The sequence below is a fragment of the Phalacrocorax aristotelis genome, chromosome Z, assembly GCF_949628215.1.
Source record: "Phalacrocorax aristotelis chromosome Z, bGulAri2.1, whole genome shotgun sequence".
Taxonomy (NCBI): domain Eukaryota; kingdom Metazoa; phylum Chordata; class Aves; order Suliformes; family Phalacrocoracidae; genus Phalacrocorax; species Phalacrocorax aristotelis.
In genome coordinates, this window is record NC_134311.1 from 8,287,720 (window position 1) to 8,298,018 (window position 10,299).

The following is a 10,299-nucleotide window of genomic DNA, read 5'->3' on the forward strand; positions in this document are numbered from 1 at the left end:
TTCCTTGTGCTGCAGCTGCCACCCTGAGGGTGATAGCCTGCAAGGAGGGAGCGCTGCCTCACTGCAGATCAGCCTGAGACCAGAAGAAGGGGAAAAAAAAGGGTTTTAAAAAAAAAAAAAAAAAAAAAAGAACTCAAAATTCTGCTGACTGTTCCCCAAAGCACTTTAAAAACATTGTCTTATGAAGCAGCATTGTGGGAGATTCAATAATGTTCGTCCTTTAACGTCGTACTGAGACCCAGTTCTAACATCAGGGAGGGTGGCACTGGCCGTCGGCAGGCTTTACACAGGTTTTACCTGTAACACCGTCTGGTTTTCTAAGGCTAAACCTTGATTTTGCTTGCCTTTGAAAAACCAAACCTCTTTGATGAGAGAAGACCACTTAGAATACCAGATGTGAACACCTCTTGAATTTTCCATCTCAATTTACAACTTTTAACTGAGAAAAAAGATAATTTTTGCAGCATCTGTTTTGAGTTGCCTCAGTTTTCTGTTTCTTTTGCATTCTTAAAGATGTAAGTACTTCCTGTGTTGATCTTGCCCCATGTGTGCTGACTGTACGTCAGTCGATAAAGATTAAAATAACAAAGTTATATGCTTGCGTAACACAGCAAAAAGTCTCCTGAGTTTTAATTTGCCAACACATTGTGAAAGGGAAGGAAAAAGACTTGTTACCAGGGGGATATTTTTTTTTTTAAATATAAGTCACAGTGACCCTGGCAAGTGAAAATAACCTCCCAAAACCATTTAATATGTACCAGTTAGTATCAAAAAAGCAGGTCACTGTTGAAAGCTTTGCACAGCTTTCAAAGTCTGCAAAGTACTGTGTTTATGGCAACTGACGTCTATTAAAAGTGGAAGCAAAGACTTCATGCCATGTTAGCTTACAGGGTGATACTGATGTGAACATACGTTAGAATGATTTCTGCCTAATCATGCTTTGCAGGAGATATGGTTCACTGAGGCCAAAATGTTCTGTAGAACCACTTTGGTTGCAAAGAACTTTAGCTTGGATGCAAACAAGCCTACTGGGAACATAAATAGTTACTTTGACTCTTTGTGGGTTGACTTAGTCCTCTCCAGATTTAAATATGTTCATTTGTCAAATTGTGCAACAAATTAAGTCAATTTATGATTCGTGGAAACAAGAACTTTTGAAATAACACAGCAGTTCCCTGCTTAAAACTTTTCAGAACATATTAATGATGCACTTTCTTCAATATGCCACTCTGCCAAAAAGATGCATTTTTGGGTTTTTTTTTTGTTTTAATAAAAGCACAGTATTTGGACAGCACCTTTTGCATCAGAGCTTTGCAATATTCTATACAGACTCCAGTCAAGAGTTAGGAAAATGTATTTGATTGCAGTGAAGTTGGATCCAAAGGAAGTATGTCATAACCAGACATAACCACTACAAGGTTAGATTCTTACTGTTTCAGGAAGATGGACAGGCAGAAGGGTGTCAGTCCATGTGTTTAGGAAGCACATACAAAGACTGTTTGCTAACAGGTGTATTCTTTCCAGAGGATGGTTACTTTACACTTTTTTTTAAATCTGCACCCTGTTAAATATACCTCAGATTGTTCATCCAAAAACTGAGACAAGAAGAATGGTTGCTCTCTTCTAAAGGCCAGAGTTAGTAGCTGGAATTTGCATAGAGCCTTTTTCAAAAGCGATGCTTCACTGGGTGACAGGTTGGTTGAAAAAGCAATAGATATGAAGTACGTATTTGCTGTTCACCTAAATTGGGCATTGCACCTGTTACCTCCCCATTTATATTGCCTGAGGGAAATATAAATATGTTATACTATGGCTTGAAGAAAAAAAATCCTTTGTTCCAAATACAACTTTCCCACGTTTTGTTTACTCCTGTACCTCGCTGATGTATGATTCTGTGAAAAGCCATACATTCTCATTATGTCTAGTACAGGGGGAAATGTCATGTTTTTCCCCAGTTCCATGCAGCTAAGTGCAATGAATAGCATCATGAGTGACAATATAATTACCAATCACCAAGAAAAGTATAGTACAGATATAATTTAATCCCCCTCATTCATGGCTTCCCAGGAACAAAGTGTTCTAAACAGATGAAAAATTTAATTTTTAAGGATAATACTAGTTTTAACAAGATAGCTAAAACCAGAGGGTCTGCATAAGAGGTGAAAACCAAACCACTGTTTCTGTTGCTTGTCTGTTACTCATTATCTCTCTTATCTGACAGTGGACAGCAATTTCCATTTGGCAGTAGAAAGCTGATGTTTTCAGTAGCTCACCAGTAGTGTTATGGCCACGGTGTATTCAAGGACAGAACTGGGAACATTCCAACAACAAATCTCTGACATGGAGAGCAATCCATGGAGAAGAAAAGGTACACACTAAATAATACGAGTTTCCTAATTTAGCAAACAGAATATTATTAGTGTATATGTAGAACACCAGGGGAAAACAGGAAGGGGGAAAATGACAGTGATTAGCTGATGCATGTTATCTAAGGAGAGCATCGGGAGCACTTGAAGTGAGATCTTAATTGGGACCAGAAAACCATGTTGTCTTCAGCAGACTGCTGCTAATTTGCCAAAGGCTTAAACCTAAACCCAAACTAATTCTGAGAAGCTTAAAAGCTATGCTAAGAGAAAAGGAAGATATGTGCAGGCAGTAGCTGATTCAGAGAGGGGAGAGGCTGTGGGAAGGGTTGTTTGTTAATCAGTGCAGAAAATGGGGTGACTAGAGGTGACAAATGAGGTGACAAAGCTCGGTTAAGTATGAAAATAGGAGATACTTCCCTTACTATTCAGTTGTGCATTAACTGTCTCTGCTTGCCCTGGGAAGGCTGTAGGAATGAAGCCTACCAAGTCAGGGTACGCTGACCAAAAAATCACAAAAATCTTCTGAAGAGGCAGGTCCTGGAACAAAAGAGTGAAAATGGGGAAAGTCAAGAAGAGGAAATTGTTGGTTCCTAGAAGGATTACACCCTTTCTTGTGTTAGTTTGCCCTGTAACTGTAATTATTAAGGAAACACTTTTAAACTTCTGCAGGGTTTAGCACTTGTAAAATGTACTGTGACAAAGAATTTCATTAGTGAAGGATTTTCAGGGTTTGGATGTCTGTGTGACTGCCTTTGTCAGCTACACAGCAATCCTCAGCTACAATTCCTATCCTGAAGTGCCTGTGCTACCTCTGAAAGTAAGAACCCCATTCCCAAGCATCCAGTAGCCCAAGGGTTAGCATTGTGCCTAGGCTGATGCTCTCCAGCATGCGCTTGGGGGACTGCATATGGGAAACTTGCCAATTTTTCTTGGTCTTCAGCTATAAAGTCTTGCTTTCTGCTGGCTCTGAGGTGATCCTGGATTATTCTCTTTTTCTTCTGTCTGCAGATCATTAATTCTCCTTTTGCATATCTTTTAGTTGTCTTGACTACAGCATTTGTGTATTGCCTTCAGTCCTCAAGCTGTGATCTTCTCAGTTCTGTCCCTTCTCCCTTCAGCTGTCCTGTTGGATTGAAAATCTATAGAATTTCAGACAGTTCTTCTGATGAAGAAAAGTAGGTATTTCAAGTAGAGTGCTCTTAAGTACGTGCTTATGTCCGATTAAGTGGTAGTGTTTTTCCTGAAATCGGGCCATATATTTGCTTAGTTAAGGAAAGCTGTAGGTATGAAATTAAATATTTTGCTAAATAATGTCTCCTATGAAAAAACATACAGAAGAAGTAAATACAGAACTTGAGAGGACATAAAGTGGACACCATTAGTCGCAGAAGCCTAAATCAATGTCTTTTCCTTCAGCAGTTGAGTTTAATGAGCTCCTAATATCAAGCAGAGTCCTTTTCAATAAACAAACCATTACATAGAAGTCACTTTGGCTATAAATTGTGTCATTGATTTAAATTGAGAAGGACACTTGGACAAAAACAGAGCACTTGCTCCTTAGAAGTAACATGCTTTTAATGTTCATCCTTCCTCTGAACTCAACAGTTCTCCACACAAAACCCTGCTGGGAACACTCGTGCTCATTTCAGACAGCGGTACTAGTTAATGAATTACCGGTCCTTTGCTGGAGATCCCTTCTCCACCTCTCAGCTGGCTGGAGGGATTATGCCTAATACGCTTCCAGCAGAGCCAGACGGGTTCATTTAAATATCCAGTGAAAAGTGATTTCAGCTGAACAAAGTGAGTTTGCTTGACAGGAGAAGGGAAATCTCAAGTGACCCTTCCCACTGATACAGCTGTGGGGCCAGTAACACCTAGTGGTGGACAGTGGTGAACAAGCAGGAGCAGTAATGGTGTCACTTGCTTCAGCGAGATCTAGATGAGCAGCTTTAACACCTGGAACGATTTGACATGAGCTGTCTGTGGCCATGCTCCACAGTGGAGCACACCGCGCCGACCGCGGAACATGTGCTTAGAGGATGCCTGCTCTAAACCACGAGCAGAACAACTCACTGGGTTGCTACATCCCATTCCCATTCTTGCAATAATTAAAAACAGAAAAGAGAAAAATATTAAATATACTTCTAATGTGAGAGTAAATGACTTCAAATGGGTCAGGCCAGTTCAACCACTGAATTCCACTGAAGCTGGTGCAGTTATACAAGGGAGCACTTCAGAAGCTTTTGAACTTTTCACTGCCATATCAGTAGGTTTACAAACACAGCAAAAAAGCTCCTGAAAACTATTTCTTGTGAAATCAGCTTGAAAGAGAGCTTCATTTTCACAGATGCAAGGGGAGAGTTTTAATCACTATACCTCATCTTGTTAGGTTTGGTTCAGAAAGGTTAAAATTTACATCTGTTCCCATCAAGGGTCTTAGGTGGAAAACCTCATTAATTTAACATATCTAAGTTTAGAAAAAATTATTTTTCCTAATTAGTTTTAAGTTAATTTTTTCTCACGTTTGTTAAGTCATTAATCGTATAAAAAAGGCAATCCATTCTTCTGCAGTTCTTTACTCACCAAGTACTTTTGTGCATATTTGATTTCTTCAGAGTATTGAGTCTCAGTGTCCTTTGTCAAATTATGGTTCTCTTTCAGATGGAATCATGTAGATGCACTTCCCTTTGTAGCACAGCAGTTACACCATTGTTTACTGCACAATTCAGTATATATTTTTTTCTAGAACGTAATTCAGATTCCTTTAGAAACTACTACAGCTCACAGACAACTTTGCGCTGTAATCTAAATAATGATGGCTTTCATTCAGTGTATTATTTTTCCTTCTAAGAAGAAAATCCATATCCTTCAAGTTACAGCAGAGTAATGACTTGGCCTGCTCAAAAAATAAAAAAAATCTGTCTGGAAAAAAAGCTTTGTAACAAAACTATGAGTGTATGTTTTTCTTTTCAGTAGCATGAAAGATTCATGTGGTATTGACCATCACTAGTATATGAATTTCAAACAAACTGTAAAGGGAGAAAGTAGTAGTTGATGTCTTGAACTATTACGTGATTTTTCATCCTAATTAGAAAACAAGTGCTGTGATCAGGAATCACTATATTGACATCATTCCTTGTTATGTGGCAGAGAGCATGCTTTGCTACCCTCTTACTTTACCAACATGCCTAACACTGTAATGCCAAATAATTTTAAAATCACTTCTATCACAATCTATTTTCAATTTTTCTGAACACATTTATGAGAAAGAATCAACTCTGGAAGTTCACATACAGTGTTAGTAATATCTGATTCACGCGAGAGGAAATAAAAGCACTGGCAAAAGAGCTATCCCATGAGCCTGCTGATTTACAACACTTAGGAAACAAGCACTTGTGTTTCGCAGCATTGCAAGTGGTTGTATCCATGGAACAAGACATTTTAGTGCAATATATTCTCTAAAATTGTTTGAAGAACTCATGTTCCCTCACGAGTCGTAATTATTCCTGCAAGTATCACAAGAGCAATTCCCACGCATAGTCAATTTTTTAATTGAAGTAATTAGCAAAAATACACTAAGCACTTCAGAGAGCATATTGTTCCAGAAGGAAGACTCCATGTCATAACCAGATAATTAAAACATGCCTGACAGAAATTGGGAGAAAACTCAGCTTTGGCATTACCTCAATGAAGCCAAAGGGGTAATACCAGACTAAATGTGAAACGAACCTGTCTTGGGATCTTACCTGGTGTGGTTGAGCCAATGGTGTGTTACCAAAGACAGGACAATATCAGACCTCAAAATTATCACAGTAAACCAATAAAGTAATAAAGTGTTATTCTAGATTTCATACTGCATGCAGAGTTGTGGCTTTTTGTGAGACTCCTAATGGAGTCCCAGTTTCTTCTCTTTGGTTTTGCTTGTTATTTCTGAAACAGAACATAGTGCTTCTCTGTACCCTGCCTACTTCCTCTGTCTCCTCTCTCCTCTTTGAGACCTCTCCGATGATGTCTCTGGATCACTAGCATAATCTCACTTCATTATTTTAAACTAGCAAACAGCTGTATCTGTAGCATTTAATAAAAGTATTTTTAAGAAACACTGTTGTTTACAATGTGTTATTTCATTCCTCTCAGCAAACAGTTCTAGCACAGTAAACATCTGCCTCTGTACATAATGTTCTAAAATCTATTTTGAAGGTACCAAATTAGTATATAGTAATATTAATTTCAGGGTGGGGTTTTTTTTTAGGTCACTACAACTAAACCAAGTTAATTATGCTTTTGTATTTTTCCAGTTATGCACAGTTTTGAAAAAAATTCTATGCACCATTACATAATAAAGTAATAGAAGTACTAGAATGACTTATGTTACATTATACCGTGTTCAACAATTTACACACTAATGCATTAATATAGAAATTATTATATATGGTAAGCAACTATGGCTCCTCCTTTGTTTGAATCAGTTTTTGCTAGTGTAGGCTCAGGCTGGTCAGTACCAAACAGACGTGACAACCAAAGCGTTTACAATTTCTCATGGAAAGCAAAATCCACAAACAATTTTGTTTCAGATCAAATCAAAACATTTCCATTCCTCTTTTTGTTTTTTTCATAAACAAAATGGAGCAGCTAACTTAGTCGATCCCCAGGGTCCCCAGGGACCCAGGAAAGTGCCCTGCTGTGGTCAATAGTGCTCAGAAACCCCAGCTGCACCAGGAAAGGCAGGGCCCTCAGGTGTGCCCAGGCTCCCAGCTGCAGAGCCTGGTGTCTAAGCTCTAAAACCAGCTTCCCAAAACAAGGCTCCTGGGCTTGAGGTCTGCAGTCCAGCTCTGGGCTTCCAGCAGCTTCTTGAGCCGGCTACCAGAAAACTAAGTACACTTCTTTAGTTTTGCTGTCTGCCTGCCCATATTTGGAGAAAAGTTTATCAAGAATCAGCACAGTGGAACATTTTAGTCAATTAAAATTAATATTAGTATTCTGTGACCATAAAACTTTCCCCGGTAGATATCTAGCCAGCCCTGCTGTCAATGAAATACAGGAAAGGGTTGGGTTGATAGATATCCTGAGAGGGATACCAAAAAGTATGATAAACTAATACACTACATGCATATGCAGACATCTGTATAGTAGAATAAATGTTGCACTGCACTGATGTATTCCCTACTCTGGTTTTCCACCCTCCTTCACTCTTAACATAAAAATTAACTCCTTTATACCAACAGTTGTTTTTATACCCAATGAAAAGTAGCCAAAAGGGAGGATATTGTGACATTTATTTTTCAAATCTAATTATCTTCCTAAAAGTGCTCTTCTAAGAACGGGTGCAATACACGTTTTTTTTCTGTAAAAGATTTATGTTGGCTATCATAAGCACAACAGTACAATGCAGGCAAGGATGGAAGGCGGAATAAGAAAGTATACATGAGAGCTGCAGAAACCGCAAAAGCGAAGATGCTCCAGCAGCAGAATTGATGAACCATACCCAAGTGTACACCGCCTCCGTATCTTATATAATTCACACGACAAGAGGTCTGAGAAGAGCCATAACCTTCCTCAAGAGTGGGTGTTCAATATACATGCCTTTCCGAGACTCTTCGGCAAAGAATGAGTATTAACAATGTGGGTGAGGTGCAGAGAGTAAAAGAAAACAAAGATAATTAGAATCACGCTGCCGGGGGAAAAAAAAAAAAAAAAAAAAAAAAGTCTGTGGACATTCTTCCAACTTTGTTTTCGAAAGACAAGGTTAAAGAGTAACTGAAGATACTGCCCTTGGGATGTTGTCTTAGTGGCTTATTCATACGATTCATCCAGTTCTTAGTCATGCTGGTATCTAACTGATCCTGTCATGCACTTTTAAAAAGTGGAATGGCACAAATCTCCTTCACATTCCTCCTGGAAACTTCTCTCTCCTGTGTTGCCTAAAAAAAGCCCTTCATAGCATCAAGGATGCTGCTGCCTTGTGACTGCTACTTATTACACCGAGCATGATGGATTGTTTTGCTGTTACTTTGCCCTCACCTCCCGTTTGTTTGCTGCATTCACCTGTTGCCTTTTATTACACACCGAAACAACAACGTCTTTAAGGCAGCAGCTGCTTTTTTAAATAGATGAGTACAGGACCTTGCACAATAACAGCACTACAGCCCCCGCAATTAACAGCATTTGCGAGGGAGATGAAACAAGCTGCTGCAGGTCCCACGTCTATTTATTATATCGTCTGTGAGTCGCCACCACAAAAAGTTAGTATGACAAAAGGCATTCAAAACTTCTGCAAAATGTCGTGTAGAACTGTTAGAGCGTGCTTTTGTGGGAATCAGCATTCCAGGAAAATATCCTTGGAATATCGGGATATCAGCAAGAAGTCCTCTCATTCGCAGGTGTGCTTAAGGATACTAGTGTTTAAGGATATTAGTGTCATCAGAGGTACCAAGCAGCTAAACAAGACTATTGCATGGTAAGGTGGTTGGGAGTAGTCAGCTTGGCTTCACCAAGGGCAAGGCATGCTTGACCAACCTGATGAGCTTCTAGAATGGAATGACTGGCTTGGCAGAAGAGGGGAGACCAGTTGATATTGTCTACCTGGACTTCAGTAGGGCCTTTGACATGGTCTTACAGAAGATCCTCATAGACAAGCAGTTGATGCATGGGCTGGATAAGCAGACAGGTGGGTTGACAACTGCCAGAATGACCAGGCCCAGAGGGTGGTGGTCAGTGGCACAAAGTCTAGTTGGGGGTCAGCAACAAGCAGCATACCCTAGGGGCTGATCCTGGATCCAGTCCTGTTTAACATCTTTAATGATCTGGGTGATGGGACAGACCCTACCCTCAGGAAGTTTGCAGATGACAAAAAACTGGAAGGACTGACTGATACACCAGAGGGTTGTGTGGCCATGCAGAGGGGCTTTGGATGGGCTGAAGAACAGGCTGACAGGAACCTCAAGCAGTTCAACAAAGGGAAGCGCCGAGTCCTGCACCTGGGGAGGAACAACCTCAGCCACCAGTACCTGCTGGTGCCACCAGTCTGGAAAGCAGCTTTACAGAAAAGGACCTGGCTGTCCTGGTGGATACCAAGCTGAATATGAGCCAGCAAGGTACCTTTGCTTCAAAAAAGGTTAACAGTACCCTGGGCTGCATTAGGTAAAGTATTGCCAACAGGTCGATGGAGGTGATGCTTCCCCTCAGCTCAGCACTGGTGAGGCCACACCTGGAGTGCTGTGTCCAGTCCTGGGTTCCCCAGTATAGGAGAGACATGGACATACTGGAGAGAGTCCAGGAAAGGGTCACAAGGATGATGAAGGGACTGGAGCATCTCTCCTGTGAGGAAAGGCTGAGAGAGCTGGGGCTGCTTAGCCTGGAGGAGAGAAGACTCCAGGGGATCTTACCAATGTAGAGAAGTATCTGAAAGGAGGGTGCACAGAAGAGAAAACCAGGCTCTTTCTAGTAGTTCTTAGTGACAGGACAAGGGGCAGTGGGCACAGACTGAAACAAGAGATTTCCTCTGAACATCAGGAAACACTTTTTCACTGTGAAGGTGACTAAGCACTGGCACAGGGCGCCCAAAGGGGTTGTGGAGTCTCCATCCTTGGAGACATTAAAAAAATGTCTGGATACAGTCCTGGGCAAGTGGTTGTAGGTGACCCTGGATGATCAGGGTGGGTTGGACCAGGTGACCTCCCGAGGTCACTTCCAACCTCAACCATTCTGTGATTCTGTGAAGGTGTCCTAAACTTGCATGAAAATCAATAAGGTTCTTTCACCGTATTTCAAACTTTCACAGGATTTTAGTAGCAACGTGAAAGCCCCCGGTAGGTACAGAAGTCCTACGAGGCAATGATCTTAGAAAAACAGGACCCAAGGAGCTAAGATAACCTCAGAATAATACTATGTGGCAGCTGTAAGAAGAGGTTGATTCTAGTATTTGACAGGAATT